At 43.6% G+C, this 8,852-nt stretch overlaps 1 long non-coding RNA gene across 1 annotated transcript in view; it reads left to right on the top strand.

Moving 5' to 3' along the window:
- The first annotated feature begins 1,464 nt into the window (after positions 1 to 1,464).
- The window catches only part of LOC122185950, a 16,403-nt gene continuing 9,015 nt past the window's right edge, over positions 1,465 to 8,852 (top strand). Inside the window, exons 1-2 of the long non-coding RNA XR_006181001.1 lie at positions 1,465 to 1,563; positions 7,410 to 7,499. This is a non-coding gene — a long non-coding RNA (uncharacterized LOC122185950). The remainder of the gene's footprint in view (positions 1,564 to 7,409; positions 7,500 to 8,852) is intronic.

The following is an 8,852-nucleotide window of genomic DNA, read 5'->3' as shown; positions in this document are numbered from 1 at the left end:
ACTCCACATCACTGTCAGGCCCTTCCCAGCTGGCTGATGGGCAGCTTGGTGCCACTCGCTGCCACTCAGTCAGCACCTGATAGCACTGTCCCAGTGCTCCCACTGCCCAGTGAAGGAAGGGGTTCAGATACAACATGCTGGTACCCAGTTCTACCTTCACATTTATGTTATCGGAACAAATGATCTCTTGTGCTTTCAGAAACTCAGCTGGTGAACCCAATAGGGTTGTTAGGAGTACAGAAAAGGACAGACTGAGGTATGTTCCATGCTTTCAGGACTGCTGGCAAAAGTTCTACTGATCTCAGTAGTGTATGAAAAATAATGTCAGAGCCTCTGAAGAGGATCCTTCCTTCTAGCAGCTTAACATGGCTTAGCAGTGACTTGTCTGGTCTAGGACCTATAGCTCTCTAGCATGAGAGAATAGGTCTCAGGCCTAACTAGTGATGCAGAGAAGATAGCCAACCATAGCCAAACCAAACTGAAATGATTGAGATTGTCAAGCTTCAGGGGATGTTTAGTTTCTAGCACAAATTGCCTGTAATAGATTTTAATTTCTGTATGTGTTCTGTAATTATTTTTGTTTCGATGTAACTGTGAAATTGAGTATTTTGTTTCTGCTGTTATCAGGTCATTCCTGAAAATAAAATGTATCTCAGAGAATAACGATGTTATTATTATTCAAAGGCTACATGTTTGGGTAATTATGCAAACATTGTCTCTCTGTCAGTCAATAACCTTTCTCAGAATACCTGGGAGCCTGGAATTAATTAGACTTGTCATTTCCTGCTTTGAATGCCCCTTCGTAAGGGTGCCACCTCAGCCCCCTCCCTGTCCAAACCCATGTCCAAAGTGCCTCACTGCTGTCTACCATGGTCACTCTGCTACACAGCTGTCCAACTGAGATTGGGGGTCTGCAATGAGCAGTACTGCTTCTCTAATTATGACTACAAGCTTAAGATATATGCATACATATATAGGACCAGGCTCTGAGCAACCTGATCGAGCTGCAGATGTCCTTGTTTGTTGCGGGGGAGTTGGACTAGATGACTTCTAAGGTTCTCTTCCAACTCAAACAGTTCTGTGGTTCTGCATGTACAGTTCTGCAAACTTTATATGCCGTTATAACAAAATTCAACTAAGTGACTTGCATGTCACTGCAAAAAATGTGAAGTCTACTGTAAGCAGCATCACTTCCCTGAAGTAAGTGAAGCTTCAGTGGCCTAACTTCAGAGAGATCAGAGGCCCTCTTCTTATTTCCATCATGGCTGGAAGTTTGGGAGCACAGTTTATGTGAACGCAGCTGGAGAAAAAAATCCCTGGCAAAAAGAAAGGAAAAAAATAATGATGCTAGACTTAAACAAGACTGATTTTTTTTTTTATTATTTTTTTTTTCCCCTCCCTAAGTACTCCTAATAGGAACAAATGGTTTATCTTTTCAGATATATTTCTGTATATACCCCTGGGAAAAGGCTGCAAAGATCCCAGCCACCACGTTTACCTTCAGCACCAAAGACTTGCTTCAGAAGGAGAAGACACAGTGCTATGCTCGCCCCCAAAGTGAAGGTGAGTGTTGTCCTGCATACACACTGATGAAAGCAAAGCTAAATGAAACCCAAATTTTATAGTAGAAGTGAGCCACATCAGCCAAAGCCTTTCTAATGTTTTAAGAGGTGTTGGCTTTTCCTCCTCTTGCTTATTCTTGCTTCTCGTTAAACAGGCTTGTATGAAAACAAAAGGGATGATGTTAAAATCCTTTGTCTTTGTGGCTCCCCTGGCTACACCCTGTGTTTTTGGTGCTCAAAAGGGCAAGTGTGTCCCACAGGGAGGAATCTTCAGCTCCCTACAAATGGCTTTGAACCATCTGCACATCACACGACCACCCCAGTGAGCCAGTGGATCTGGGTACTCTTGCTGGGGCAAGTTCATCCATGGCTGTATGGGGAGCTGCTTCATTGAGCCTCATTACTCCAATTTCCTACCGACACCGTGCACACTGTGACGGCTTAGGCGTGTGTCAGGGGCAGGGGGTTGAGCAGCTGCCTATTCTTATGTGGAAGCAGGAGAAGATGAGCTGTAACCATGCCCTAACCCCACACTGTTGCCTCTGCAGTCGGTGCCACTTAGGAGTAGGAGCAAGATGCTCATTTGTCCCCCTTAGATGGGAGGGTGCGCCTGCATCTGCCCCTGCATCCTTCTCCTCTAGTGGACATTTTGCCCTAGGGAAAGGTGTCCTGATGCCTTTCTGACAAACTGGCACTGGCAAACCATCCTCAGGTATTACCTTCACCATTCTGCAGCTCCCTGGAAATCCCTATGTTTGTCTCCTTTTAAAGAAAAGTGCATGCTTGGAAGCGTCTTGGCTAAACTCTCCCAAAGAGGACTATTTCCTCAATCTGAAAGATAACACAAGCCATCTATTTTTTCCTTATTCAAGCTGTATAGCCTGCATCTGCAAGGTCAGTCAAGCATCCCTCCAAAGCCTCTAGCTTCAGTTCTGTTTCTTCAAGCACGCAAGCTCTAGCTCACAGGTTAGATGTGCCTTCCTTGTTCATCTCTGGTCTGTGGATATCCCGGATCTCTGCTGAGGGTTTTGTTTTCATTAGTAAGCTCATTTCCCTACAGGGATTTTTCCAGTATGTGTTTTCCTCAGCTGTTGCTGTTAAAGGGGATCTATCATGGACTTTTATTCCCATACGGAAATTTGCAGTACCTACCACTTGATGTTGATGTTTTCCAAGTACCCTAAGAGCTGTTAGAGGAATTAATCACTTTTTGATTTCCACAGGACAGTGGACAACGTGTGAGAGAGAACTTAGCCAGTGATATCCATTATTATCACCCTTCTGAAACTCACCACTGCTGAGTGAAAATGAGCTTTGTGAAGATAATCAATCACTGGTCACCACATGTGTTCCCTCAGTATAACATTAAGGATAAAACTCACCACTTTGAACAGCATCAACACAAAGTCTTGTGTAACACCAATTCTCACTCACTCACTTCTGCTGGGGAGATGAAAGAGGTATCTGTTTACCCATGAGGTCTAAAAGGATATCACAGGCACAAGTGAGGACTTGCTGGACAACCATGTGGCTGACCAAGCAAGGATCTTCTGTGCTGCAGGGTGGCACAGGGCTATCATAGCTCTGCATGCAGAGTTAAAAGTCAGATAAAGGGTAACATCCAGAATCACAGCAACACAAATAAGCACCATAATATTATAAGGAGTTCACTCCTTTGCTGCTGCCTTTATTCAGGTAGTATTCAGGTAGTATGCAGTCAATTCATAGAGTAAGAAATGATTTCAGAACGCTCATTATACAAAAAATTATGGATTTTTTTTCAGGGAGTAACACTACGTAACTTTCCCTGGAGACTGAGCGCTTTACAATTAGTGAGGATGAATTCAAATAAATGGTGTTGTCCGCTAGCTCAGACCCACTCATCATCCTGCAGCCCAGGGTTGAAAGCTGTGAAAGGGCCGTGCTCATGAGCAGAGGCTGCCTGTTGGGCAGCACCAGAGAGCAGAGCTAAGCTGGTCGAGGCATTTCAGTCTGAGCCTGTCTTCTCTGCTTATGTGAATGTAAAGGTGCCCAGGTGATTTTCACGGCACAGGCTTTGCAGGCATGCAGTTGCTGCACCCTGTCACTGGAGACTGAAAAGCAGTGGCAGGTCATCACAGAGAGAATTAGCTCATGTATTTTGGCAGGTGAAGCTAAATAAGATGAAATAATTTGACAGGAAGTGAAGACAAAATGCAACAAAGGAATAGACTTAAAGGAATATCAGGTTACCAGAGGAAAAAAAATAATATGAGAATGAGAAATGTATATACAAATAAATAAAGACAGATAGATATTCCTATACTTCTGTTTCAATCTCAATAGTTAGAGTAGCTCAGACTTCTTTGTCTCTTGGCATTTTTGAGAAGGGCAGCACTACTATCGCAGTAAATGCTTCCACTTCTTAACATAAAGTAAGGGGACTCTTTGTGACTGCTCCTCCCTAAGGGAAGAAAGAGAAATGCTATATGGGGCACAAAAGCAACAGAGGATTTCTAAGCATATGGTCTCTTCCAGTGACAGCACAGACAGCTTTCTGCTATGAGGAAACAGAGGAGAGCATTGTGACTAGTACTGCCAAGTGGCTAGAGACTTCCTTGCTACCATGTTGCTGGAAAAGTCACAGATAAGCAAAGGAGAAAGTCTGTCCAAAATGATAGCAATTAAGCGCCCAATCCTTGCATTAGGTGAAAAAAAATATATAGAAAAATAAAAGATGATTTACGCAAGCAGTGTGAAAAGCAACAACAACAGCACCTGCTCATGAAAGAGACTGATAAGAATAGAAAAAGCAGCATGCACATACAGCTGTACCTGCTCACAGCAGTGAATAGCTGGCCTACCTCTGAAGCCTGTTGTTGAGGTCCTTGGGAGCACCATTCAGATGCATGGCAGTACCCAGCCCCATTGCCCTGCCAGCCTGCAGCCAGGCAGCCTACCATTCAGTGGTGCATGTCCATTGGCTGCATGCAGCAAGCAAGGGCCATCTGCGATAGCAGCATGCCCCTCCTGGGCCTGGGCAGCAGCACTGTCACTGCAGGGCTCTGCTGGCCCATGGGCTGGGGCACAGACACTCTGGGGACATAGGCAAAATCCTGCAGGAGTCGTCCTTCGCTGTAAGTGTGCACTGTTTTCAGTCACTTCGAAACCTTTCTTGCTCTCAGAGTTGCCAAGAACGTAGAACAGAACAGTGTGAAGAAATCTTAAACTGAGACAGGGGAGGTTCAGGTTAGATGTTAGGAGGAAGTTTTTCACACAGTGGGTTAGGACTTTTTATTTTGAATTTGCCATGACATTGTGCCTAACACCAAACATGGTGGGAGGTGAGAAGAGTCTGGTGCCAGGTGCCATGCCACCTTATCACCCTTTAGTAAGGACAGGTAACTTGTCTGCTTGTGCTACTAAAACTGGTGGCCCTGGAGCACTGCTCCAGTGTCGCTTGTCACCCTTCTGGCCAGGAGCCACCTGCAGCCTCCTGATGTGAGGCACTACGTACCTTCAGGACAATAATCAGCTAGCTGCCCTTAAACCCACTCAGCATTAAAGGACTCTGCAATTCTTCCCTGAACAACTAGACAACGAGAAAAAGGATGAAGACACATGATGATCAATCTCCATTCTGAGTCAGGTGTGGGATCCTCCATAGCTGGCCTCAAACTTTAGGCCAACGGCCTTTGCAACATCGTTCTTATAATCCGCCCAGCCCAAGTCTTCTTTTTTCTCATGCAGTTCCACCCCAGCATTGCATCTATGAGCCTATCAGTAAGCAAGAAAAGCAAAAAGCATAGGAATTTCAGATTTACCCTCAGTTCCACACCATTATTTGTGGGCCATTTTGCACTGTGTCCATCATATCCATTTGAACAGAAAATTAATTGTTAATTTTGCAACCATTCTTGTAAGTAAGCTCTTTTTTAAAAGAATCATAAGTCTTGCCAAGAAATGAAAAGCAAGCAAATAAAGATGTACTGGGTCTACATTTTCAGATATTCTAAGCAAGCTTTTGCTGTGTGGGAGCCATAGAAACACACGGGCTTTTCTTCCTCACCAGCACAGCTATTCAGCCGGAAGCTGGGCTGATTTCAAACCAGTTTTTGCCAAAGACTGCTGGTACTTCCAACTGAGATCTGCTGGAGGGTGCAGACTTAATTATAAAGTATCTTCCCTGCAGCTGCAAAACACTAATCCTGATGCACAGGAGTCCAATGCCTTTGTTTGCTCATGGAAACTATTTTTGAATTTCTCAGAGTTAATGTAACTCTGGTCTAAGACGTACAGGGGCCGTGCAGTAGCCTTGACATGCATTTTGTGCTCTGAAGATGCATGCTCAGGATACTTCTTGATTTTGATGTAACTGCCTACAAGCCTACCATCCAATGCAACAGTGAGTTCAGCACTGTGTGCTGGACACAAGCTGTCCTTAAAACAGGTGCCCAAATTGTGTCAGGAAGCTGGTTCTCTTCCAATGGCAGAACACTGCATGGCTGCAGTCACCCAGCACGTCCCTTCCAGCTGTAGTGTCAGCAGGGACATGTATCTGTAGCCACTGCTCTGATGGGGGCATTTTCGCCTTAGATCAGCATCCTTGGGGAAAGTTGGACTGGCCCCTTTGGTGAAGAGGGAAGGCAGGCTGCACTGTGTGAGCAGGGATCAAATGTTCATTCTTCCACCGTGAAACAGCACCTGGCTCTCCTTCAGTTTGCAGCCATTACCTGCAGACATTCCAGTCTTGTTTGATTTGTAAGGTCTGGTGCCCTGAAAGTGTGTTTCAACTTTTGGAAAAGACTTAAGACTAAATTAGGTGCTACTCTGAAAGAACTTCATTTTTTTCCAGAAATCTCTGTGACTTCTGTAACATCCCTACCTTTACTGCTTAGACAAAAATAGCTTTGTAAAGTTGAGGAACTTCTTGAGTCTTGAATGTAACTGAGCTAAGAAGAAAAAGAACATTTTTCTAGAAGTATCTCAGAATTTTTTCCTTGTTCTTTTGCCATAAGTGTTGAACAACTCCTTGTAATAATAGATTTTGTTTAGTGAGCTGCAGATGTACCACTAGTCTGATTGAAATTTGAAAGTCCTGGGTTTATCTTTGATTTATAATGCCTTATAAGGATAGAATTATCATAAATGAAAGAAAATCTGGCTTGGTCTTAAAAGTTCTTCAGGTCAAGCTCCAGGTAAGGGGCCCTGGAATCAAAAATCATTTGGAAATTTTGAATGAAAACAGAGTATGTATTATTATTATTAAAAATAATAATTCCAGCTCTCCCACAAAATTAGACACTGCCGCTATTATCAAGGAGAAAGGATATGGGGATGTAAGTAGCAGAATACAACAGACTCAGTGTCTTGCAAAGCTATCCCAACGTGATAATAAAAACTTCAGTGTTGTCTACCAGAATTGCTTTCCGCCATTCAATCTACGCTGTAGTTCAAACTTAATAAGGATATGAGAAACTTGAAGCCAGGATAGGAAATCCCCTTTTGGGGAAACCTAAGGCCTCTTTTGTATTTATATTAAAACCTTTTTACGGTACTTTGCAATATAGAGAGTTAATATAGAGAGTTTAAGTTCGTCTACCACAACCAAGAGGTTGATAGCTCTTTCTCTCCACTCATTTACATTTAGGGATGACTGTGGTTTTAATGAAGCAGAATATTCCAAATACTAATGGATCTTAAATTGCTCAGTCTTACCAAGAGGTACTCCAAATAGCGCATTTGCCTCGAGTGATATAAAGTGATGAGTTAATTCATGTACTTGTGTCAATTGCTTCAAGATACTGAGAATTAGCTGCATTAGTGATATGCTCTTTTTTTTTTTTTTCTTCCTTTATATATGAACAGGAAGGTGCATAGGAATGGAGATTGATTTAACCTCTACCGCAGAGAGGAGAGGAGAAATGTGGTGGATGTCCTACAAATGTCAGTGACAAGGTTAGTAAGGTCTTCCTCTTTGCATTCTCTTGCTATTCCTTGTAGGATTTTTGAGGTACTTAAGACTTGTAAACAGAGTAGTCCTTGGCAGCAAAATTTCTGACCACAGTGAGAAACCAAGCAAAGTCTGCCTTCAGGATCAAGTAGGACTTGAAAGTTCCTGATAGTAACCTGCTCATAACTAAAGCAGTGCTCAAGGGCCTCTTGTGGTTTAGACTCCTAAACCCATCTGCTTTGTGTCCTGGAAAACCTTCCAAAGGCAAGAAGAACATGGGGATGAGTACATACCCCTCCTATCTCAAGCTTTTCTGGAGATCAAGAGCACAGCGTGACTCCCCAGCCCTGGGGTTCCTCTGATGTCACACAGAGCTACAGGTGGCAGCTGTTTATTCACTGAATGTGACTTCCCCCTGTATCCGGCCATGGAAAACAAAGTGAGCGAGCGGATCCTTGCCAAACAGTTTGCAAGGATGGAGCTTACACAATTGGGCTCCACCCACATGCCTCACATGGGAATTTTCTCCCTCACCAGCTGGGTTAAGATCACAAGATGGAAAAAAAGGGGAGGGGAAAAAAAGAAAAAGCGCTTGAGTTGTTTTCTTTCCATTGTGGCTCCTGAGCTGAAAGTTCCTTTGCAATAGAATAATAGAATAAAGATGAGAGGGAACACTGCTGATGGCTCGAAATCTGGCACCAAAGTTTATTTCTCCTGAGCAGCCTGAGCCTGACCAGTCTTGTCAGACAATGTCAACAGAGGTGAAAAAAAATGACGAAAATCATTGAATCTAGTTGTGCTCAGAAATGAATAAATGCACCAGACAGGGTAAGTATATGGCCATTAAAAATGGCATAACCCTGACTGGAAACTGAACACCCTCATATGTATTTCGTACTCTCAAAGGCTTATCATGCCAGCTGTATTTTTGAATGAGCTAAGTGTCTACTTGTATGAAATGAATGCGAGTAGGCACACATAAGCTTTCTCATCAGTGTCCATACTCATAGCCGTGCATGTACTGAAGTCTCTCAACTCAGCTTGTTATAGCTATCATGATGCAGAGCCTGAAAATGCCTCTTTTCTGAGACCAGACAAACGTGAACTGACAAGCACTGTGTTTTGCCCTTAAGGCTCCTGTCCATGGTGATGCGTCGTCAGTTATTCTCTGTAAAAATCTCTGCCCCCCACCCCACATGTGCTCAACTCTTTCCTTAGCTCTCATCTAATTTGGAGCCAGGTACAGTTCCTGGGAAACACTGCACTCAGACACCTCTGTCGTCCTGCCCTGAGAACATGTGCATGTTCACTTCCAGGCAGGTAGGAGTTGAGAGCCCCAGCCCAGTTAAGAAGAGGAT

This window comes from Lagopus leucura, unplaced genomic scaffold, assembly GCF_019238085.1.
Source record: "Lagopus leucura isolate 7727_CA_CO unplaced genomic scaffold, USGS_WTPT01 Super-Scaffold_100033, whole genome shotgun sequence".
Classification (NCBI taxonomy): domain Eukaryota; kingdom Metazoa; phylum Chordata; class Aves; order Galliformes; family Phasianidae; genus Lagopus; species Lagopus leucura.
The sequence above is the reverse complement of the archived record's forward strand: the minus strand, read 5'-3'. Positions and strand labels throughout refer to the sequence as shown.